The following is a 26,286-nucleotide window of genomic DNA, read 5'->3' as shown; positions in this document are numbered from 1 at the left end:
ATATAACAGACTACTACAGCACATTACAGGCCCTTGGCACATGATACTGTGCCAATCTTTTAACCTACTTCAAGATCAGTCTAACCCTCCCCTCCTACAAAGCCATCCATTATTCCATCATCCGTACTCCCATCTAAGAATTACCTAAATGCCTCCACTGTAGCTGCCTTGCATTCCAAGCACCCAATACTGTAAAAATGTGCAGCTGACATCCCTCCAATTATTAGAATCAGGTTTAATATCACCAGCATGAAATGAAATTTGTGAACTTTACAGCAGTACAATGAAAAACATGATAAATATGAGAAAACACACAAATTACAGTAAGAATGTCTATTAAGTTAAAATTAGTGCAAAAGAAGCAGAGAAGTAAAAAAAAAGTTATCTTGAAATCATGTCCCCACATATTAGCCATTTCCACCCTGGGAAAAGTCTGACTGTCAACTCTATGCCTCTTAACATCATGTACACCTCTACCAAATCATCTCTCATCCTCCCTCACTCCAAAGGGGAAAGCTCTGGCTCACTCAACCTATCCTAGATACATTCTATTCCAGGCAGCGTCTGGTAGATCTGTCTGTCTGTATCTTGTTTGACGGCGGTTGGCATCCAGCTTAATGGTGCATTACCGCCACCCTCTGCTCCAGAATGTGCACTAGACATGCATTCTAAATCCCTTCATTCAATCACACACACACACACATTTATATATACAAACCTACACTTCACCCTCCCATCTTTGACCATCCTAGTATCCTATTCCTGTATATTCGTCATATTCTATAAAAAACCCCAGTACCCCTTAAAAACGCTAAAAATACCCGGACTTGTGCTCTCTCACCCATGCCCAGCAACCCTTTTAATGTGAATTCCTGCATCCCCAACTCCCTTAATTTATTTCTCATCACCTCTCTCTGTATCCCATACTTCCTGCAACTCAGAACTACGTGTTCTACTGACTCCTCTTCCTGACATTCCTCACACAATCCTGTCTGGTGTTTCCCTATCATTTTCAATGTTTTGTTTAATGCACAGTGTCCCAGCCTTAACCTAGTCCACACAATTTCCTCTCTTCTGTTTCCATTATCTACCCTAGTAACTGCAACACTCTTTTGTATTTGATATAAATGCCTCCCTTTCCCCTCCCTGTCCCATCTTTCTTGCCACATTCGGTTGACTTTTTCCCAGATTACACACTTAACCTCTGCTTTACTGACACTAATGTGCATTTCCACATTTTCTTTCTTTAATGCCCTCTTTGCCAACTCATCCACCCTCTCATTCCCCTTCACCCCTACATGTGCTGGAACCCATAGAAATTTTACCTGACCTCCCTGATTTGCAATTCTTGTAACTAATTGAAAGACTTCATAAAGTACATCTTGCCGACTGTTTGTGTGAAAAGACCTTAAACTTGCTAGAACTGAGGATGAATCTGAACATATCAATGCTTTGGCTTGTCTGGCTTTCTGCACCCATTGCAACGCAACCAACACTGCCAGCATCTCCACTGTAAACACCCCTAACTTATTAGATGTTCTTCTGCTGATTCCAATTTCTTTTGCTGGTATAACCACCCCAAACCCTGTCACTCCTGTTTCAGGTTCCTTCGCACCATCCGTATAAATGTGAGTATAATCACTATACTTTTCCATCACATGACAGTTAAATGCATTTACCAAATCTGTTTCATATCTTTCTTTCCTTTTTACCTCTAACAAATGCCAGTCTATGTCAGGCCATACAAGCTTCCATGGAGCTACAACCGGATAAACTACTGAAGGACTTATCCTCAGATCATATACTCCACATTCTTTCGCAATATCATTCCCTACCCGACTAAAGGTATCCCTCTGAAACCTCCCATTTTCCCAGCACTCCTGCAACACTCCTTTAGTAGGGTGAGAATCATTGTGCCCCTGCAAGTTAGCCCAGTAGTTTGCCATCAGTTGCATCCTTCTTAGTTCCAAAGGCATTATTCCCATTTCTACCTGTAGTGCTGATACTGGTGACGTTTTAAAAGCACCATTGCACACTCTCAAGGCCTGAGCCTGAATCACATCCAGTTTCCTTATAAGAGACCTAGCTGCTGATCCATATACTATATTTCCATAATCCAATACAGATCTTACTAAAGCCACATACATTCTCTTCAAAGTTGAATAACTTGCTCCCCATTCCCTACCAGTCAAACATCTCATCACATTTATTACTTTTTTACATTTCTCCTCAACTTTCCTGATATGGTCTGCCCATGTTAATCGTGAATCAAATATAACTCCCAGAAATTTAAATGATGCAACCCTTTCTAATTCAACCCCATACATCCTTAACTTCTTCCCTACCTCAACCCTTTTCCTGATAAAAAAATACAGTTTGAGTTTTGTCTACTGAAAATCTACATCCCCAATCATAACCCCACTCCACCACTTCATCAATTGCTTCTTGTAGTTTCCTGATTATATGGTCCATGTTCCTGCCTCTTTTCCACAAGGCCCCATCATCCGCAAACAGTGACCTACCTATATCCACTGGTACCTTTGTGAAGACATCATTGATCATAATGATGAAAAGTAATGGGCTAATCACACTACCTTGAGGTGTGCCATTTTCCACTATGTACTGTTTTGATAATTCTGATCCAATCCAAACTTGAATTTTTCTACCAAACAAAAAATCTTTAATCCAATTAAAAACTCTCCCACCAACCCCCATCTTGTGCAGTTTAATTAATAATCCTTCCTTCCACATCATATCATAGGCTTTTTCAATGTCAAAGAACACTGCCACTACTGACTCTCTATTTGCCTGGGCCTTCCTTATTTCAGTCTCTAACATAATCACTGAGTCCATGGAATTCCTTCCCTTTCTAAAACCACTCTGATAACTTGCCAGCATTCCCCGCGTCTGGTAGATATCCTCTGCACCCACTCTTAAGCTTCCACATCCTTCCTATAATGAGGCAATTAGAAATGAACGCAATATTGCAAGTGTGGTCTAACCTATCACAGCTGACGAGGTAACTTCAGTTTTGACTTCCCTAACATTGAATAGTGACAAACCCAATTGCAGAGGCAAGCCAACAAGGCTTTACTGGATATCTTAGCAAACAAGGTACAGGCAGAGGGTCCAAAAAAAAACTCACAGGCAAAGTCAAAATCCAAAAAAAAAATTAACTGGAGTTGCATAAACTAGAGATTCCTGCAAACAGAAGCAAGGCACCATTTACAAAAGGTGATTCCAAGACCAAGCAAAGAAACCAGTGACAAGGAACTGAGACAGAGCTAAAAACAAGGTACAGGTGATGAGAATGAACTAATAATTAGCCTAATAGCAAGGGAGCAGGAAGGAATTGGCCTTGTCATCTCTGCCTCCCTCTGGTGGCCAGTTTCAGGTGTGACATAAACTGGGTTTTATAGAACTGCAACATTACCTCACAGCCCTTCAACTCAATTCGCCAACCAATGAAAGCCGTCACACCATATACCAATGAAGTATCATCATATTATACTGTATTTACTGTACTGTAAAATGAATAGTGGAATAATAAATTGTATAATGGTGGTTCCAAGGTTAGAAATTTAATTTCCTGAAACATCAAACGTGAGAGAGAAACGCAAGAAAGAAACTAGTGTGAAACTGGAATTGTATGCACCTTTGGAGAAAATGGAAATGTAACTGTGCTTTTACCAATGAAAGGCTTATTCTGCACTGACCTCTGAGAGAAAAAACATTTTGTTGCCTCAGTGCCACCCACACATTAACTGGAGTCATTATATAAATGACCCTGTGCTGTTGCCATGACAATACTTGAATGGTAAAATATAAATTGACAATTAAGGTACACATGTGTGCTTATTCCAGAGAAATGGGAGATTAAAATCTAGACTAGTTTATGCACCATAAATTTAAAAATCAGTTTATTGCAGATAAACACAATGCATAGACTTGCCAATGCAAAGATCATATGCACAACATAATCAGAAGAGATTCCGCAGATGCTGGAAATCTTTAGCAATACACACAAAATGCTGGAGGAACTTAACAAGTCAGGCAGAATCTAGAGAGGGGAAGATACAATTGATGTTTCAAGCCAAGACCCTTCATCAGGACGGGAAAAATAGGGGGCAGATGTCAGAATAAGATGATGGGGGAGGGGAAGGTACAAACTGGCAGCTAAACGGCGAGACCAGGTGAGGGAGAAGGCGGGTAGGTGGGGAAGGGGAGGGAAATGAAGCAAGAAGCTGACAAAGAAGGAATCTAACAGGAGAGAATGGTAGATCATGGAAGGAAGGGAAGGAGGAGCAGAACAATAGAGAGGTGAGAAGAGATGGAGTGAGAGCATAATGAGAATGGGGAGTAGAAAAAGAGAGGAGGGAAATGGGAGTAATGACCAGAAGGAAAAAAAATTGATGCTCTCCGCCTTCTTACTTTGGCTTCTGCCCCCTTCCTGTCCAGTCCTGATGAAGTGACTTGGCCTGAAATGTCAGCTGTTCATTCCTATCCATAGAGGCTGCCTAACTTGCTGAGTTTCCCCAGTATTTTCAAGTTCTAGTTTAATTGTCATCCAACCATACACAAGTACCCATGAATACAGCCACATGAAACAGTGTTACTCCGGGGCCAGCCAAGGTGCACAACATAGTATCGGCAGTCATACACAGCACAAGATACATATAACACGTATAAAATAACAGTCATATATAATATAGAAAGCACATACAAGATAGCAGTAAATTACAGTCACATAAAAAAAAATCATCCAAGTCCTTGAGTCCATGAATGTTGCAGCAGTCTGCTGTCGAATACAATACAGCTTGTCTTCTGCTGAAGGAACACAGGGGGCAGCACTGACTCCAGCATGGACGTTTGTGTTGCCCAGAGATTATACATGTCAATAAAGTATATTTCCTCAAAGGTTAGCTATTAAATTAAAGGCATCTGTTAGTCTTGCAAGACCATGGATCTGTGCCTGGAAAGTCTTCACTCTCCAGGGCGCAGGCCTGGGCAAGGTTGTATGGAAGACCAGCAGTTGCCCATGCTGCAAGTCTCCTCTCCACGACACTGATGTTGTCCAAGGGAAGGGCATTAGGACCCATACAGCTTGGCACCAGTGTCATCGCAGAGCAATGTGTGATTAAGTGCCTTGCTCAAGGACCCAACATGTTCCCTCGGCTGGGGCTTAGAATTCACGACCTTCAGGTAGCTAGTCCAATGCCTTAACCACTTGGCCCTGTGCCGACACACAGGTTAGCTATATCAATGGACAAATCCATCATCCAGGTTTCCTTTTGCACCATCGTGTCTTTACTGTAAAGACCTTGAATGGTGCAACATGAAAAAAAATTACAGTGTAAAAGATTTGTACTACCAATTATGGCAAATCATTTTTCTCAGCATCATCTGCAAATTTTTCCCTTGGTCTTACGATAAAAAAAATCGTCTTAGCTCTGTTCCATAATCCATACATCATTCACAGTGATTCATTTTATTTTTCCTTGGGTTTCTTGACACAATAGGCACAATGTTAAGAAGCCATAGAATAAGATGCAAAACGGATGAGTGTTTACTGGGGGCTCAATTAGAAATGGATGATATCTGATCAGATAAGAACCACAACGTAAAAAAAACAGTTTGCGTGGATCTTGCTCGAACTTGTCTTTGGCAGTAATCGGACCTAAATTGCTGCAGCAAAACTCTTGTTAAGTACTGCCACCATCATTCCTGCAGATTAGCCATACGAAATTATGTATTGCTTAGCTCTGCTCTTGATGTAATACTAATTAAAAATCCTATTTTACATTAATAAATTGATTTCCTTTAGTTGGCAAGGAGACAGTGTCAGAGTTTGCGCCATGAGACAATTTTCTGGATTGTTAGGCTATATTAATGCCAGCATCCACCTACAATGTGTCTTAAATAAGTCAACATTCAATGACAGTGAAATGAACTGGATTTAATCAGTGTTTTTTAGATATAAAGTAGCTCTTCTCAATAGGTCTTTAAGCAAATGAAGCTGGAGCAGTAAATCAGAAATGCAAGAGATTCTGCAGATGCTGGAAATCCAAAGCAACACATACACAAAATTCCCCATCCCTAGATTCCCTTGAGAAGGTTGTGATGAGCGTCTGCTTGAACTGCTGCAGTCCCTGAGGTGTAGGTACACCCACAGTGCTGTTAGGGAGAGAAATACATGATTTTGACCCAGCGACAATGGAGGAATGGTTACATGATTCCAAGTCAGAATGGTGAGTGATTTGGAGGGGGTTTTCCAAGAGGTGGTGTTCCCAGGTACCTGCTGTTCTAGTCTTTCTATATGGTAGTGGTCATGGGTCTGGGAGGAGCTGTCTTAGGAATTCTGGTGTGTTGTTGCAGTGCATCTTGTAGATAGTACACCCTGCTGCAACTGTTCGTCGATGGTGGAGGGATTGGGTGCTTGTGGAAGGGGTACTAATCAAGTGGGCTGCCTTGTACTGGATGGTGTCGAGCTTCCTGAGTGTTGATGGAGCTGCGCTCATCCAGGCGAGTGGCGAGGATTCCATTACATTCCTGACCTGAGCCTTGTAGATAGTGGACAAGCGTTGGGGAGTCAGGAGGTGAGTTACACACCACAGGATTCCTAGCCTTTGACCTGCTCTGGTAGCCACGGTGTTTATATGGCCAGACCAGTTCAGTTTCCTGTCAATGGTAACCCCCAGGATGTTGACAGTAGGGGATTCAGTGATGGTGATGCCACTGAATGTTAAGGGACAATAGTTAGAGCCTCTCTTGTTGGAGATGGTCGGTGTCTGGCACTTGTGTAGCCTGAATGTTACTTGCCACTTGTCATCCCAAGCCTGGATATTATACAGGTCCTGCTGCATTTGGGTATAAACTGCTTCACTGTCTGAAGAGTCACGAATGGTGCAGAACATTGTGCAGTCATCTGCGAACATACCCAATTCTGACGTTATGATGGAAGCAAGGTCATTGATGAAACAGTTGAAGATGGTTGGTCCTGGGACACTTCCCTGAGGAACACCTGCAGTGATGTCCTAAGAATGAGATGATTGACCTGCAACCATCTTCCTTTGTGTCACAAGCATCTTCCTTTGTGTCAGGTATGATTCCAACCATGATATATGTTTCAAAAACACATTAAAGTTTCTGTAAGATGCCACCCAGCAATCCACTAAAGCAGGGGCTCCCAACGTTCCTTATGCCATGGAACACTGTGGCAGTGGAAAGTGTACTAACTAGACTCGAGGAGCTAATGGATTGGGGAAGAATGGACCACTGCCTCCGTGCTAGGACACAAAAGGGTGAGATTGTCCATGAACGCTTGTATTGGTGGTAACTCCCCTCCGCCATCAAGTGCAACACCTGGTCGCACTGATTCTGCAGCCCTCAAAATGACCTCCCTGGCTATCATACAACACCTACTCTACAATAACCTGCTTACGGATGCCCAGTCTGTGCTCCATCAAGGCCACTCAGCTCCTGACCTCATCACCTTCTTGGTCCAAACATGGACCAAAGAGCAAAATACCAGAGGTGAGGTGAGAGTGATAGCTCTCAACATCAGGGCATTTGACTGAGTATGGCATCAAGGTGCTCTAGCTAAAATGGAGTCAATAGGAATTAGAGGGAAAACCCACCGCTGGTTGGAATCATACCTGACACAAAGGAAGATGGTGGTGGTGGTTAGCTGTCAATCATCTCATCCTCAGAACATCACTGCAGAGGTTCCTCAGGGAAGTGCCTTAGGACCAACCATCTACAGCTGCATCATCAATGACCTTGCTTCCATCATAAATTCAGAAGTGGAGATGTTCACAGGTGACGGCACAATGCTCTGCACCATTCGTGACTCCTCAGATAGTGAAGCAGTTTATACCCAAATGCAGCAGGACCTGGACAATATCCAGGCTTAGGATGACAAGTGCCAAGTAACATTTGAGCCACACAAGTGCCAAGCATGACCATCTCCAACAAGAGAGGCTCTAACCATCGTCTCTTGACATTCAGTGGCATCACCATCACTGAATCCCCTACTATCAACATCCTGGGGGTTACCATTGACAGGAAACTGAACTGGTCTAGCCATATAAACATCGTGGCTACCAGAGCAGGTCAAAGGCTAGAAATCTTGTGGCGTGTAACTCACTTCCTGACTCCCCAAAGCCTGTCCACCATCTACAAGGCTCAGGTCAGGAGTGTAATGGAATACTCACCACTCACCTAGATGAATGCAGCTCCATCAACACTCAGGAAGCTTGACACCATCCAGTACAAGGCAGCCAACTTGATGGTACCCCTTCCACAAGCACCCAATCCCTCCACCATCGACCAACAGTAGCAGCAGGGTGTACTATCTACAAGAAGCACTGCAACAACACATCAAAGTCCTTAAGGCAGCACCTTCCAGACCCACAACCACTACCATCCAGAAGGACAAGGACAGCAGATACCTGGGAACACCACCGCTTAGAAAGCCCCTTCCAAGTCACCCACCATCCTGACTTGGAAACTTATCGCCATTCCTTCATTGTCGCTGGGTCAAAATCATGGAATTTCTTCCCTAACAGCACTGTGGGTGTACCTACACCTCAGGGACTGCAGCGGTTCCAGAAGGCAGCTCATCACAAGGGCAACTAGAGATGGGCAATAAATGCTGGTCTAGCTGGCAGAGCCCACATCCCAGAAATGAATGCATTAAAACAAAATACGACCATTCACCACCTGCGCCCATGGCTTCACATGACCCTGCTCAAGGGGACTAAGCAGGTTCTACACCTTGCAGAAGAAGTGACCTGCAGTCTAGCGGAGGGAAGGAACACTTTACAACTCCTTTGGTAGAGACAATTCTCCACCCCACCACCCAATCTTCACTGCACTTTATCTGTAACTGTAACACATTATTCTGCACTCTGTTATTGTTATACCTTGCACTACCTCAATGCATTGTTGTAATGAATTATCCTGTGCAAGTGCAAGATAAAGTTGTTACTGTACCTTAGTACAATTGACAAAAATAAAGCAATGTACCTATTTTGGTGAAAATTAATTCAAGTGCAAAATATACATATTAGTTGGATGTACAGTATGCAGAAAAGCAATATAATAAACAAGGTACCTTTCTTAAGAGGTTGAAGGCATGGCAAAACATGGGTGTTTCAATCCAGATGTAACACGTTGTAAGGTTTCACTGCTAATGTAATGGCTTCTCTGTAATGTTCCACAGCTGAGGTAATGGTTTCTCTGTAGCTGCAATGTTTGGGTTATGACTAGTGATAATGGGGTATGCTAGCCAATGAGCAGGATGTTGTTTTTTCTTCTGTGTATGGGAGTCGGGAATTCGTGGGTTTTTGGCCGGAGGGAAGATGCGAATGGAGAGAGTTGGTGGACCGCCGGAGGGAGAGGACCTGGAGTGAGGGTCTGAAGGTCAGCGACGATTGGAGGAGGTCGATGGTGGACGAACGACCTTATCAATGAGCTCCAACCTTGCACAATAGACTTGTTTCATGAGAAAGGGCCTTTTTTCTTTTTGTTTGTTTTATTTACTAACCATATAGTCAAATTCAGAATTATAAGGCTCAATCATTTAATCGCATATTGTGTACTGTTTGTTATTTCGTGGCACTGATTTGTAACGGGGACACATCACACAGCATCCACCCAAACGAGTTTCCTTAAGTTTGGCCGGGCCAGAGGCTATCATACCCTATATTAAGCCGCCAGCCGAAGCGAGAGTTACACAGATATCTCTGAAGATGACAGGGCAGGGTGTGTATGAGATTCTGGGCTTTGTAATTGGAGACATAGAAAGCAGAAGCAAGGAGATTTTGAACGTCTATTACGCATTGATTCAGCCACAAAAGAAGAATTGCATCCAATGCCAGTCAGTAAACCAGAGAGAACAATGAAGGACTCTGAGAGGGGGCCTGAAACATCTCTGACTTGGATGTCCTGAGAATCAGAATCAGGTTTAAAATCACTCTCTTATATGATGCTAAATGTGTTGTTCTGTGGCAGCGGCAAAGAGATTATATCACTATAATTTACAAAATAAATAAATCATGCTTTCAAAAAGGAATTATGATGTAGAGTTCATGGATCATTCGAAAATCTGATGGTGGAGGGGAAAAAGGCTGTTTTTGAATTGTTGAGTGTGGGTCTTCAGGCTCTTGCACCTCCTCTTGATGGTAGCAATGAGAAGTCCCAGGTGGTGAGGGTCCTTAGGGTTAGATGTTGCCTTCTTAAGGCACCTCCTCTTCAAGATGTCCTTGATGGTGGAGAGGGTGGTTCCCGTGATAGAGGTCTATGATCCTCTGCAGCCCCTCATGACCCTATGCGTTGGAGACTCCATCAAAGCTGTCATGTAACTGGTCAGAATGCACTCGACTGTACATCTATAGCAATCTTCAAGTGTCTTCGGTGACCAAATCTCCTCAAATTCCTAACAAGGTAGAGCCACTGGCATGCCTTTTTCGTGACTACATCAATGTTTTGGGCCCAAGACAGATCCCCTGAGATGTTCATGCCTTCGTTCTTGAAGGGGCTTCCTCTTTCCATCACTGAACCATCAATGAGGGCTTGTGTGTGTTCTCCTGATTTCCCCGCCTCCATCAGTTTCTTCGTGTACCTGATGCTGAGTGTGAGATTATTGTTGCAACACCACTCGACCAGCCTGTTTCACTCCTGTATGCCTCATCATCAACTGAGATTCTGCTAGAAGTAGTGGTATCATCAGCAAATTTACAGGCGTTCTGTGAGCTGTGCTTAGCCACACAGTCATAAGTGCAGAAGAGTAGAACAGTTGGTTATGCATGCATCCTTCAGGTGCTCCCCTGTTGACTGTCAGTGAAGAGATGTTATCACTGGTGTGCACTGACTGTGGTCTCCTGATGAGGAAGTCAAGGATCTCGTTGCAGAGGGAGATACAGATGCTCAAGTGTTGCAGCTTATTGATTAGTACTGAGGCGATTATGATGTTGAACTGGAATAGATAAGTGAGCAGCCTGACAAATACTTTGCCGTTGTCCAGGCGCTCCAAAGCAGAGTGGAGAGCCAGTGAGATATTATCCACTGCAAACCTGTTGTGGCAGTAGGCAAATTGCAGTGGATTCGGGTTCTTGCTCAGACAGGAGTTAATTCTTGCCATGACCAACCTCTCAAAGCACTACATCACAGTAGATATTGAGTGCTACAAGGCGAAAGTCTCTTCTGCTCTTTTTGGGTACCAGTATTATTGGTGCCCTTCTGAAGCAGGTGAGAACCTCTGACCACAGAGCAAGAGGACAAGACTATACCTGAACCTTCTAGTCGGTTGATTGGTACAGGTTTTCAGTACCCTACAAGCTATATCATCAGGGCCTGGCACCTTTCAAGGGTTCACCCTCTTGAAGGATGTCCCGATGTTAGCCTCCAAGACAGAGATCGCAAGGCTGTCAGATAATGTGGGGATTCGCACAGATGCAGTTTTATTCTTCCTTTTAAAGGATGCATAAGAGGCATCAGGGAGTGAATCATCATTGCCATTTATGTTGCTAGGTTTCACCTTACAGAACATAATGGCATGCAAACCCTGCCACACCTGAAATGCTTCCAGTTGTGTCTCTAATCTCAAACAGAAATACTTTTTCACTCTCATGACAAGCCTTCCAAGGGTCGTATCTGGATTCTTGATTGCCAGTTTTAAATGCCACAGGTCTATCCCTTGGCAGACTGTGAATCTTCTGGTTCATCCAGAGCTTTTGATTTGGGAAATTTGGTATGTTTTTGAAGACAAACCCTCATCCACAAAGATTTCGATGAAGTCAGTGATGGCCGTGGAGATTCATTCAGATCCAAAGAAGAATCCCTGAATATAGTCCAGTCCACCAACTCAAATCTGAATAACAATTTTATATATTTGTATAATTAGCGATTGTCTCCTCTGTGGAAGAGGTGAGAACTAATGGAAAGAGATTTAAGTTGATTAATATCAAGGATGGTATGTGCAAAATCTTTCAATACAAATCGTCAGGGTCTGGATTTCACTCGCCGATGGAGAGGTGGAGGTAGATTCAATCATCACTTTCAAAAGGAAATTGGATCTACACCTGGAAGGGGCATAGAAAATTATAGGACTGTGAGGAAAGAGTGGAGAAATGGGACTGATGGACTGCTCTTACATTCTGTTGTAAAAATCTTATCACTCCATAATTCAAGGAAGGCAGACTCTTTTCTTGGAGCCAAACTTGACTTTATCCAGTTCTGACATTTACTCTGATAGCAATTCTTGTTATTCTCCACTGAAGCATATTTATTATTTTATCCAAAACATTTTTGGACCTACGGTTAGCAAAGTCAATTTACGTATTTATGTGGAATCTTATTTAAATATGGTAATTGATTATTCACTATTCAATATTGTTGTTACATTGCAAATGCTAAATTTTCATATTTTGAAATTGAATTATTTGCATTACCTCAGCATAGATAGAAAGGAACAACTCAATTTATTGGCATCAGATACAGTACATTACTTCATGAAAATAACAAAAACAATAGCAGCACTTTGACATTTTGATTGTACATTGGAAATTGATCTCAAAATAAAAGAGCCTCAAATCTTCCATAAAAGTAAAACGAAACCAAGCTTCTGGAGGAGAGAGAACGGATACACATGTTACTCAGTAAGTTCGTTTCTTACTTATTTTGTAGCTTTAATCTCAAACTCATTGTTTTAAGACTTGTCTGAATGGAGATATCATCCAGAATCTCAAGCATGTCTGAACCACAGAACGAATAAATGTTTCTTGTTTGGCATCCCTTAGGATTCAGGATGACTCACTCCCGCTCCAGTTTTGTGAGTGCTGAGATGCCTGATGAGGTCTCGGAGGGACCGCAGCCCCTTCCAAAGATGAGCAGCCTGTTGGAATGGGTGAGTGGATAGTTTGTGAGACTGTCTGCTTCTCCCACCACATACATCAGGGCTCAAAGTTCACCCAATCCATGGCCATAAGGTATTGTTATTAGTTTATTGTTGTCACATGTACCAAGATACAATGAAAAGCTTGTCTTGCATACTGTTTATACAGATCATATCAGTACACACCTAGAATAAGGTAAAGCGATAAGAATGCAAAACAGAGTGGAAAAGCCACTGAGAAATGCAGTGCAAGTAAGCAATAAAGTGCAAGATCATAATGAAGTAGATTATGAGGCCAAGGGTCCATCTTATCATACAAGAGGTAACAGTGGAATAGAAACCTGGCAGTATGTGCTTTCCAGCTTTGTATCTTCTGCCTGATGGGATGGGGAAGAAGAGGTGTGTGGGGTCTTTGATTATGCTGGCAGCTTTACTGAGGCAACAAGAAGTGTAAACAGACTCCAAAGAAGGAAGGCTGTTTCCTGAGATGTGCTGAGCTTGCAATGAGTTCATCAGGCCTGTGTGGGGCGCTACAGAGCATTGGGATCCAAGGTTTTTAGAGCACCTGAACTGGTTAATAGTTCTTTATAACGAAAGTTGTTAATCAATTAGAGTTCCTTGTATTTTGCTCGAGCAAATCGCTCTTTATAATGTGGTCCTCTGCTGTAGGCGCAGGGATTCTGTGTTACCTGCACTATTTAAGCTTATGCCCAATTAGCGGGACGAGAGAGAGCAGCACACCGCGTGCTTGCGCAGCCCTCCGGTGAAAAATGTTATCGAATCTGTTAAATAGGGGCCAGGGACAATTCTGATTTGATGGAAAATGGACGTGAAAGCACAGAGGAACATCTGGAGAAATTTCTGAAATGCTCGTTCGCTGCTGTCGTTATTACGTGGTCGGGAATCTTTTGGAGGGTAGGCCTCAAAATCCCCAGCTTTGCCTACTGTTGGTGACCGAGGTTGAGATCGAATCGTTTGGATAGAGATGGCGCTCAGTACTCGGTGTTGGAGAGCTGATCAGAGCTCGAAGTTTTCGGATGACTCTGAGTCAGACTGTGGTCGGCATGGCAGGGAGAGTTCTTCCTTCTCCCGCCTGCGTGAGATGTGGGACATTTGAGAGACTTTGAACTTTTACTGTGCTCATGGACTTCTTCATCAAGTTATGGTATTGTTGCACTGTTGTAACTATATGTTATAATTATGTGGTTTTGTCACTTTTTTCATTCTTGGTCTGTCCTGTGTTTTGTGATATCACACCGCAGGAAATATTGCATCATTTCTTAATGCATGCATTACTAAATGGCAATAAAAGAGGACTACGTGTCTTTATAATCTAAATTAGTGTTTATCACAGGGTCCTTCTTTTGAGAATGTTACTTCTTGCTGTGTCACTGTGCCAAGCCACTGATGCTCTTTTGGAATTATTATGAATAAACTTTCATCACCATCTCTGCATCAGAGACTGTCTTTTCTCGGCACTTGGGTTCGGATATTGCACATCGTGACAGAGCCGCATCCACACCTCTGCAGTCTCTGGTAGTCATGGGCAGAGAAGTTGCCATGCCAAGCCATTATGCATCCAGAAAGGGCCATGCCAAATTTCTTTAGTCTGCTGAGGAAGTAGAGGTGTTGGAGAGCTTTCTTGGCCGTGACATCGCTGTAGTTGGACCAGAACAGTCCATTGCTGATTTTCACATCAACAAACTTGCAAACCGTCAACCTCAACACCATCAATGTAGACAAGAGCATGTGCACCTCACCCTTCTTGAAGTCCAGCTCTTTTGTCCTCAATACATTACAAATATTCTTTCTCCACTTAACATGATAATGGCCCGGAGATTCCCAGTCAATGAGAGTGCACCATTTCATCAAGGAGGTTTTGAACATAACCTTGAACCATTGTCTCAGTCAATCTGGTAATCTTTTCTCTCGATAGAACTCAGAGCAAAGTGTCTACTTCAGGACTCCCAAACAAGCAGGCCTGTCCAAATATAGCAAATTAAGTTAGTGATGGACTTGTAATCAAGGATGTTGGTCTGGTATTGGACACTGACCCTCGTAAGCATGTACGTTCAGTGAATTTGGGGAACTTGTGGAGTCAACCCTAGTGTTACCATTACAGTTTCTTAAGATGCTGGCCAAATCTAGACAAGGTCTCAGAAGCAGGTGTCCTGTCCCTTCCACCACAGGTCTCAGAAGCAGGTGTCCTGTCCCTTCCACCACAGTCTTCTGTGGGCAGTCAAGTTTGAGGAGGTTGATCCAAGGTCCTTCTCAGTTGCTGGAACCAAAGACTTGAGTTGAGGTTTTTTTTTAAAAAAAAAACGTCATGTTTAGGGCCATCGTTGCTCGGTGAACTTTTTTTTTGGAGTTGTTAGACGGTGAGGATTACACCAACTATAGAAACATGCACAAAATGCTGGAGGAACTCCAGCAGGCCAGGCAGTATCTATGGAAAGGAGTAAACAGTCAATGTTTTGGACCGAGACCCTTCATCAATTATACGTCTGAATGGACGGAATCCACTCTGTGATTCAGGGAGCAGCTCTTTAGCTAGGAGGACGCAGTTGAGGTGGACTCTGGAGATCACTCTGCTGCAGAGGGCAAGGAGATACTTCTGCAGTTATCAAAGTTGCACTTATTCCTTGTGTTGGCCACAATTACAGCATCACTGAGTTCACTGGAACATGCTCCACTTCCCATATGTGAGTTATGAGGCAGTGAGTTGTGACTGATGTGGTTTAGACATGTCACCACATGTCCTACCCAAACAAGTACTGGTATAACTGCTAATAGGTACGGATCACATTTAAGGACTTTAACCCTAACTTGGGTTGAACCCAGACCCTGATCATCCAGGGGCTTCGCCCTTTCACAGGAGAAAGGCAGAATTTGCAGTTAGTCATAGTCATAGTCATAGTCATAGTCATGCTTTATAGATCCCGAGGGAAATTGGTTTTCGTTACAGTTGCACCAACCAAGAATAGAGCTAGTAACACACATAAAAGTTGCTGGTGAACGCAGCGGGCCAGGCAGCATCTATAGGAAGAGGTACAGTCGACGTTTCTGGCTGAGACCCTTCGTCAGGACTAACTGAAAGAAGAGCTAGTAAGAGATTAGAAAGTGGGAAGGGGAGGGGGAGATCCAAAATGATAGGAGAAGACAGGAGAGGGAGGGATGGAGCCAAGAGCTGGACAGGTGATTGGCAAAGGGGATATGAGAGGATCATGGGACGGGATATGAGAGGATCATGGGGCGGGATCCGGGGAGAAAGACAGGGGGGGAAGCCCAGAGGATGGGCAAGGGGTATAGTGAGAGGGACAGAGGGAGAAAAAGAAGAGAGAGAGAGAAAGAATGTGTGTATATAAATAAATAAATAACGCATGGGGTACGACGGGGAGGTGGGGCATTAGCGGAAGTTTGAGAAGTCAATTTTCATGCCACCAGGTTGGCAGTTAGTTCCTCCTACTTGTCTGTTTTAATCCTTGGAGTAATGTGAAAATCCAAATGGTTGCATGCTGTTTTCCCTGGGATTCTGCTGCTAGCTTTGCCAATTTAATGATGGACAAGCATACACCTTATAGAACTAAAGACAGGATGCTGCCCTGTCATGTTAATTCCAACTCTTATTCATGTTCTTTTAAAACCACAGATAATTGATTTTGCAATTATTCAGTTGATTGAGCAAATTGGAACAAACATGTAGCAATCTGTTACATAATTAAAATAACAAAGATCCTCTAATTCTGAAATTAATTTGTTTACACCTTAACTCCTTACTTGATTGATATTCTGTGCACTCATGTTTTTTTTATATAACCTCGCCTGCAGGTTTTCTTTATTTTTCACATACATAATCCTTTGATGCACTTGTTTTCAATACGTATTACATTCAATAAGATCCAAAACGGACATGATGAATATGCACATCACACTATACGATTAAACTTACCTTTTCAAAGTTCGAAGTACATATATGTCACCACATACAACCCTGAGATTCATTTCCTTGTGGGCATGCTTGTTGGGAAATGTACGATACTGCATTTTAGTAAAAGAAACAATAGTGCGGACTATTAATGGGGAGAAGGTTCAAACATCAGAGGTGCAGAGGAACTTCAGAGTCCTCGTCCAAGACCCCCAGAAGGTTAGTTTACAGGATGAGTCTGTGGTAAAGAAGACAAATGTAATGTTGGCATTAATTTCAAGAGGAATAGAATATGAAAGCAAGGAGATAATGCTGAGGCTTTATAAGACCGTAAGACCATAAGACATAGGAGTAGAATTAGGCCATTTGGCCTATTGAGTCTGCTGCGCCATTCAATCATGGCTGATCCTTTGTTCCCTTCCTCAGCCCCACTCCCCAGCCTTCTCCACATAACCTTTGATGTCATGTCTGGTCAAGAACCTATCAAGCTCTGCCTTAAATACACCCAACGACCAGGCCTCCACAGCTGCCTGTGGTAATAAATTCCACAAAGTCAGCACCCTCTGGCTAAAGAAATTTCTCCGCATCTCTGTTTTAAATGTATGCCCCTCTAAGCTAAGGCTGTGCCCTCGTGTCCTAGACTCCCCCACCTTGGGAAATATCCTTTCCACATATACTCTGTCTAGGCCTTTCAACATTTGAAAGGTTTCAATGAGATCCCCCGCACCCTCCCCCCACTCACCCTTCTAAATTCCAGCGAGTTCAGACCCAGACCTATCAAATGTTCCTCGTATGATAACTCTTTCTTTCCCGGAATCATCTTTGTGAACCTCCTCTGAACCCTCTCCAATGCCAGCACATATTTTCTCAGATGAGCAGCCCAAAACTGTTCACAAAACTATACACAATACCAGTGCCTTGTAAAGCGTCAGCATCACATCCCTGCTCATATATTCTAGAGCCTTTTGAAATGAATGTTAACACTGCATTTGCCTTCCTCACCTCTGACTCCATCTGCAAGTTAACCTTCAGGATGTTCTGCACAAGAACTCCCAAGTCCCTTTGCATCTCAGATTTTTGGATTTTCTCCCCATTTAGAAAATAGTCTGCACATTTATTTCTACTACCAAAGTGCATGACTAGGCATCTTCCATCATTGCATTTCATTTCCCACTTTCTTGCTCATTCTCCTAATCTGTCTAAGACCTTCTGCAGCCTACCTGTTTCCTCAACACTACCTGCCCCTCCACCAATCTTTGTATCATCTGCAAACTTGACAACAAAGCCATCTATTCCATCATCTAGATCATTGATATACAGCATAAAAAGAAGCAGCCTCAACACTGACCCCTGCGAAACAACACTAGTCACCGGCAGCCAACCAGAAAAGGATCTTTTTATTCCCACTCGCTGCCTCCTACCCATCAGTCAATGCTCTAATCATGCTAGTAACTTTCCTGTAATGCCATCGGCTCTTAACTTGGTAAGCCGCCTCATGTGTGGCACCTTGTCAAAGGCCTTCTGGAAGTCCAAATATACAACATTCACTGCATCCCCTTTATCTATCCTACAGGTAATCTCCTCAAAGAATTCCAACAGGTTCATCAGGCAAATTTTTCCCTTAAGAAAACCATGCTGACTATGTCCTATCTTGTCCTGTGTCACCAAGTGCTCCATAACCTCATCCTTAACAGTTGATTCCAACATCTTCCCAACCACTGAGGTCAGACTAACTGATCTATAATTTCCTTTCTGCTGCCTTCCTCCTTTCTTAAAGAGTGGAGTGGTATTTGCATTTTCCAGTCCTCATGCCAGAGTACAATGATTTTTGAAAGATCATTACTAATGCTCCACAATCTCTACCGCTACCTCTTTCAGAACCCTAGGGTGCCGTTCATCTGGTCCTGGTGATTTATGTACCTTTTGGTCTTTCAGCTTTTTAAACACCTTCACCTTTGAAATAAAAAATGCACTCACTTCTATTCTTCACACCTTCAACTCCTGGCACGCGCCCAGTGTCTTCCACAGTGAAGACCGATGCAAAATGCTCACTTAGTTCATCTGCTATCTCCTTGTCCCCCTTTATTATTTCTCCGGTCTCATTTTCTAGCAGTCCTATATCCACTGCCATCTCTCTTTTATTTTTTACATATTTGAACAAGGTTTCATTATCTACTTGATATTGTCTGCTAGCTTGCTTCATATTTTATCTTTTCCCTCCTAATGATTCTTTTAATTGCTCTCTGTAAGGTTTTAAAGGCTTCCCAATCCTCTGTCCTGCCACTAATTTTTGTTTTATTATATGCCCTCTCATTTGCTTTTACATTAGCTTTGACTTCCCTTGTCAGCCATGGTTGTACTATTTTGCCCTAGTCCCTATTCCTATTTTACACTAGTCAGGCTGCGTGCTCATTGTCAACAGTTTTGGGTCCCTTATTTCAGAAAGGATGTGCTGTCATTGGAGAGATTCCAGAGGAGGTTCACGAGAATGATTCTGGGGATGAAAGGTTTAACATATGACAAGCGTTTGGCAGCTTTGGGCCTGTACTCACTAGAATTTAGAAGAATGCGGAGGAATCTCATTGAAACCTACCAATTCTTGAAAGGACTAAACAGGGTGGATATGAAGAGGATGTTTCCTATGGTGGGGGTATCCAGAACTAGAAGGCACAGCCTCAAAATTGAGGAATGACCTTTTAGAACAGAGGTAAGGAGGAATTTTTTTAGCCAGAGAGTAGTAAATCTGTTGAATGGTCTGCCACAGACTGTGGTGGAGGCCAAGTTCGTGGGTATGTTTGAGGCGGAAATTGATAGTTTCCTGATCGGTCAAGGCATCAAAGGATATGGGAAGACGGCAGGTATAGGAGGTTGAGTGGGATCTTGGATCAGCCATGATTGAATGGCAGAGCAGACTTGATGGGCTGAATAACCTAATTCTGTTCTTATGTCTTTTACTCAATAAATCTATGGAATAATAACCATAATTGGAGTATTGTGAGCAGTTTTGAGTCCTTTATCTTAGAAAGGATCTGTTGAGACTGGAGAGGGTTCAAAGGAGGTTCACAAAAATAATTCCAAGATTGAATGGTTTGTCATAAGAAGAATGTTTGATGGCTCTGGGCCTGTATTCACTAGAATTCAGAAGAATGAGGGCTAACCTAATTGAAACCTATCAAATGGTGAAAGGCCAGAGGACATAGAGGAGTGTTCTCTTAGAAAGGAGATGAGGAGGAATTTCTTTAACAAGAAGGTGATGAATCTGTGGAATTCTTTGCCACGGGCAACTGTGGAGGCCAAGTCTTTATGTATATTTAAGGTACAGGTTGATGGATTCTTGATTTTTCAGGGCATGGATGAATACGGCGAGAAGGCAGGAGATTGGAGCTGAGAGGAAAAATGGAGCAACCATGATGAAATGGCAGAGCAGACTCGATGGGCCAAATGGCCTAATCTTCTCCTATATCTTATAGTCTTATGGTCCTATCTTATGACAGAACCAATGAAAGACCACACAACTAGGGCATTCATTTAGAACTATTGTCTGTAGCCTGCAAAGTGTCGCCAAGGGTCACTGATGCCATCTTTTCAGTGAGTAAAAGGAAAGACATGAAATTGTGCTACCTGTACCAGTATTGGCCATGTTCCTCTATGGTCATTTGTGTCAGTATGTGTGTGTGTGTGTGTGTGTGTGTGTGTGTGTGTGTGTTTAAGACATGCAGAGAATCACTCAATGCTAAACTGGTTCCACAATCTTTTTCTTTTTAAATTTTTTTATTAATTTTCCAAAATTATAAACAAAATAACAATGTTGATACAGAGAGATTGGAATAATCTTATTGTTGATAAGCATATACAAAAAAGATTTCAAATAATACAAGTATAATAGGCTTCCAAACTCTTAACATAATTAATCATAGAGAAAAAAGAAACAAAAAGAAAAAAATACAGTGAAAAACCCCAAAAAGAAACAAAAAAAGTAAGACTAAATACTAAACCCAAAAAAAAAGCAAACAGAACAAAGCAAGGCTAGACCATTGTCTTAAATCAAATACGTTCAATAATGTCATCAACTCCGCTCTTCTATTCATATATTTTAAGTTAATAAGAAGGATTTGGAAAGGTCAAATTACATCATATGAAAATATTGAATAAATGGTTTCTAAGTCTCTTCAAATTTAGCCGAAGGATCAAAAATGTCACTTCTGGTTTTTTCTAAATTTAAACATAATATAGTTTGGGAAAACCATTGAATTATAGTAGGAGGATTGGTCTCCTTGCAGTTCAATAAAATGGATCTTCTGGCCATTAAAGTAACAAATGCAATCATCTGACGGGCTGAAGAGGATAAAAATCTATGTTCTACCATTGGCAAACCAAAAATTGCCATAATAGGATGTAGGATGGGGTTGTAAATCAAAACGCAAAACTGTTGAGATAATATCAAAAATATCTTTCCAAAATTTTTTCAAAAGAGGACGGGACCAAAACATATCAGAGTTAAAGAAGCTACCTCAGAGTGACATCTGTCACAAATAGAGTTTATATGGGAATGAAAACGGGCTAATTTATCTTTAGACATATGGGCCCTATGCACTACTTCAAATTGTATTAGCGTATGTTTGGCACATATAGGGGAAGTACTGACTAATTGAAAAATTTTATCTCATTTCTCTATAGGTAGGCAAAGTTGAAGTTCCCTTTCCCATTCATTTTTAATTTTATCAGATATACCTGTCTGTAATTTCATAATTATATCATAAATAGATGCTATTAATCCCTTCTGAAAGGGATTTAAACTTAAAATTTTATCGATGATATCAGTAGGGTATGAGGTCGGGAAGATAGGAAGCATGGTATTTAAAAAGTTTCTTATTCGTAAATATCTAAAAAAATGGGATCTGGGCAAATTAAATTTATTAGATAACTGTTCAAAAGACATGAAACAGTTATCCAGAAGTAAGTCACGAAAACATGTTATACCTTTCATTTTCCATATCAAAAAGGCTTGGTCCATAACTGAGGGTTGAAAGAAAAAATTAGATATAATAGGGCTTGATAATATAAATTTGTTCAAACCAAAAAATTTGAGAAATTGAAACCATATTCATAATATATGTTTAATTATTGGATTAACCATTTGTTTATTCAATTTAGATAATACAAAAGGAAGTGAAGTTCCTAAAATGGAATCCAAAGAGAACCCTTGTACAGAGTTGCCTTCAAGGTTTACCCAATGTGGACTTGGAATTATATTCCAATCTTGTGTCCAAAATATTAAATAGCGAATATTAATTGCCCAATAATATAATCTTAGATTAAGCAGTGCTAAACCACCATCTTTCTTGGACTTCTGTAAATATTTTTTACCTAACCTGGGATTTTTGTTCTGCCATATATAAGAGGAAATTTTAGAATCAGTAGTATCAAAAAAGGATTTAGGAATAAAAATTGGTATTGCTTGAAATAGATACAAAAATTTAGGTAAAATAATCATTTTAATAGCATTAATTCAGCCATTCAGTGATAGAGACAGTGGGGACCGCTTAGTAATCAGTTGTTTAACCTGACTAATTAACAGTAAAAGGTTGAACTTGAATAAATCCTTATGTCTCTTAGTAATTTTAACTCCCAAATAAGTAAAATAGTCAGTAATCACTCTGAATGGAGAACATCTATAAATAGGAACCTGCATATTTAATGGAAAAAGTTCACTCTTACCTAGATTCAATTTATAACCAGAAACACTACTAAACTGAGCAAGCAGAGTTAATAATGCCGGAATGGATTTCCCCGGGTTAGAAATACAGTATATAATAGTAGATCATCTGCATATAGTGATAATTTATGTGTCTCATTTCCACGGGTAATGCCAAATATATTAGGAGTCACAAATAGCAATAGCTAGCGGTTCCAAGGCAATGTCGAATAGTAGTGGACTAAGAGGGCAACCCTGCCTAGTACCACGGAATAAATGAAAGAGGGGAGATCTTTGATTATTAGTAAATACCGAACCCAAAGGAGTAAGATATATCAGTTTAATCCAAGATATAAATATCGGACTAAAATTAAATTTCTCAAGGGTATTAAACAAATATGTCCATTCAACTCTGTCAAAGGATTTCTCAGCATCCAATGAAATGACACATTCTGGAGTTCTGGGTGAAGGAGTATAAACAATATTCATTAATCTCCTAATATTAAAAAAAGAGTAACGATTTTTAATAAATCCAGTCTGATCAGCAGAAATAACTTGAGGCAATACATTCTCCAATCTCATTGCCAATATTTTGGAAAAAATCTTAGAATCCACATTCAACAAAGATATAGGCCTATAAGGTGCACATTCAGTAGGATCCTTATCTTTCTTAAGAATTAGGGAAATAGAAGCTCGATAAAAAGATTGTGGTAATTTACCTATAGATACTGCATCCCTAAAAATTCTACGTAGCTAAGGAGGCAGTGTAGTAGAGAAAAATTTTAAAAATTCTACTGTATATCCGTCTGGGCCAGGTGCTTTACCTGAGTTCATCGAAAGAATAGCATTTTTTATTTCTTCTACCGTAATAGGTACATCTAGTTTTAAATGTTCATTGGATGATAATTTTGGAATATTCAATTTCTTTAAGAATTTGTGCATTATAGTGGAGTCATCAGGAAATTCTGATTGATATAGGGAGGTATAAAATTCTTGAAAAGATTTAGGTTCCACAATCTATGGACTCTCTCTCAAGGACTCTATAATTCATGTTCTCAGCATTCACTTCTTTTTGCACAGTCTGCCTTCTTTCACACATTGGTTGTTTGTCAGTTTTATTATTGATTCTATTGTATTTCTTTGTTCTGTTGTGAATACCTGCAAGGAAATGAAGGGCAGGTTAGAAGATGGTGAGATATAGGTACTTTGATAGTAAATTTACTTTGAAACTTTTGAGAAGGAGAGCGATCATTTATCTGTGAAGAGCAAGTGGGGCTTGAAGCAAATGCTCAGAGAACAATGGGAAAGAGATCAAGGCTCCACAAATATGGGTTCAGTGCCAGAACCTAACATGAGTTATCAAGCCAAGTAAGCTCAATCTTCAATCAGCATTCTGCATGAAGCCTCATTAGGCTCCATCACCGACTTAGCTACAGGATATTTAGAAGATAATAGTATGGTCAGGTCGAGTCAGAACAGCCATATGAAAGGCAAGTCTTGTTTGATAAGTCTTTTTCTTTTTCAATATATTTATTGATTTCTTACATAAAAGAATACAGAGTACAGGAGGATACATATTAAATATCAATTACAATATATTTAAATCACACTTATAGTCTCATTACCCCATATTCATGTAAATTAAATTAAATTAAATCGTAATATTGAAAAGTAATAATTTTATTATACAAAAAAATCTAAACCCTCTACCAAGAAAAGCTTTTTGGTAAAGAAAGAAAAAAGGAAAAAATCCTTATCATATAGTAAGACGTATTGTTAGCCAACATCTGTGCATAACAAATCAAAGATTTTGAAAATAATTCAGAAATGGTCCCCACAATGTTAGAAAGTCTTGTCTAGATTCAGAAATTGAACAGCCAATCTTCTCTAAATTTAAGCATGACATAACATCATTTAACCAATGAGCATGAGTAGGCGGAGCAACATCCTTCCACTTAAGCAGCAATGCCCTCCTGGCTGTAAGAGAAATAAAAGCCAAAATGTGCAAATCAGGTGTCTCCTAGATAATATCTTTTCCTCCAACAATACTGAATAAGGCAGTCAAAGGGTTAGGTTTAAAATTTACTTTGAAAAGTACAGAAAAAGTTTGGAACACTTCCTTCCAATATTTTTCAAGACTCGGGCATGTCCAGAACATATGAATTAATGAAGCTTCTCCATTGTTACATCTGTCACAATAGGGAGATATATCCGAATAAAAATGAGACAGCTTATCTTAAGTCATGTGGGCCCTATGGACCTCTTTAAATTGTAGGAGGGAATGACAGGCACATAACAATGAGGTATTAACCAATTTAAACATTTCATTCCAAGTTTTCTCAGAAATTGAAGTCTGTAAGTCTTGTTCCCAGAGATTTTTAACTTTGTCTAAAGGAGAGTTTCTCATTCCCAACAACATACCATAAATATTAGATATTGATCCATTATGAAAGGGTTTCAAATTAAAAATTACATCTAATAAAATCTTATTGGGACTTCTAGGGAATGTATGTAATTGAGATTGCAGAAAGTCTCTAATTTATAAATATTGAACAAAGTGGGTTTTTGGTAAGCTATATTTAGCTGACAACTGCTCAAACGAAAAGAGATTTCCTCCAACAAACAAATCCTGGAAGATTTAATACCCGGTCAATCCCAATCTTTGAAAACTACATCAGTCATAGAAGGTTTAAAATAAAGTTAGAAAAAATGGGACTTGAAAGAGAAAATCTCAATAAACCAAAATATTTTCTAAATTGTACCCAAATCCTCAAAGTATGTTTAACTGCAAAACTATCAGTTAGCTTACTTAAAAATAAAGGAATTGAGGATCCGAGAAAAGAAATGATAGAAAATTTATTAACAGAGTTAGCTTCTAAATAAACCCAAACCGGACAGTCCTCTCGGTTAGTATGTTTGATAAAACTAATATATTTTTTTTAATTGTTCAGGGCTAATAAGCATTTTAGTCTCCATTAATGTGTTATGTTATTATGTCTGAGGTTTCTTTTATGAATGAGATTGATTCAATATGAGAAGCAAAGTAAAAACTTTGAGAAGAAGTTAAAATCCACAATGGAGAACTGGGAAGTTAAAATCCACAGATGCCATGGTGGAATTTGAATGTTAGCCAGAGTTTTAATGTAGTAACATAACCGCTGCATCATCAACCAGGTCTCACCCTTCACAGTTTCCTAAAACCAGGTTTTTAATAGAATATAAAGCATATAACACAAAACAGTACAGCACAGTACAAGCCCTTCTGTGTATTCTTGTTGACGTGTTGTAAAGTTAAAGCTGTTCTCTCACTTTAAATCTCATGATCGGACAATAAATATGACTCCATTTTTAATTCAGCACTCATTCACATATCATTGTGATGCCCTCAGGGTCTTTTTTTAATCTTCCTCTTCTAAACCTGCACAGCCTCCTGATTAAAGAGTCGGTACTTTGGATTTCTAATGCTTAAAAATTACTAAAATTTTGTACAATCCTGGTTAAAACTGTGCCTTAAATTTGTATTAATTGCTTGATGCATTGATAATTCATTAATTCAACAAAATAGGTTCCATTGATTCCATTATTAGTGATGTTCATTGCTTTTCCATTTCATTACAGTTTTAATGGTGTCTTAGGCTGGACTCAAAATATGTTCTAGTTTGTGAAATACACATAAAGAATGTCATGCGAACTTGGTGTGACAGTCAAGAATGGAAACTATCGGATAGGCAATCTGATTTGCCCTCATAAAATTGTCTTTCCATTGAAAGC

The sequence above is a fragment of the Mobula hypostoma genome, chromosome 16 (genome assembly GCF_963921235.1).
Source record: "Mobula hypostoma chromosome 16, sMobHyp1.1, whole genome shotgun sequence".
In the NCBI taxonomy this organism is placed as follows: Eukaryota; Metazoa; Chordata; class Chondrichthyes; order Myliobatiformes; family Myliobatidae; genus Mobula; species Mobula hypostoma.
The sequence above is the reverse complement of the archived record's forward strand: the minus strand, read 5'-3'. Positions refer to the sequence as shown.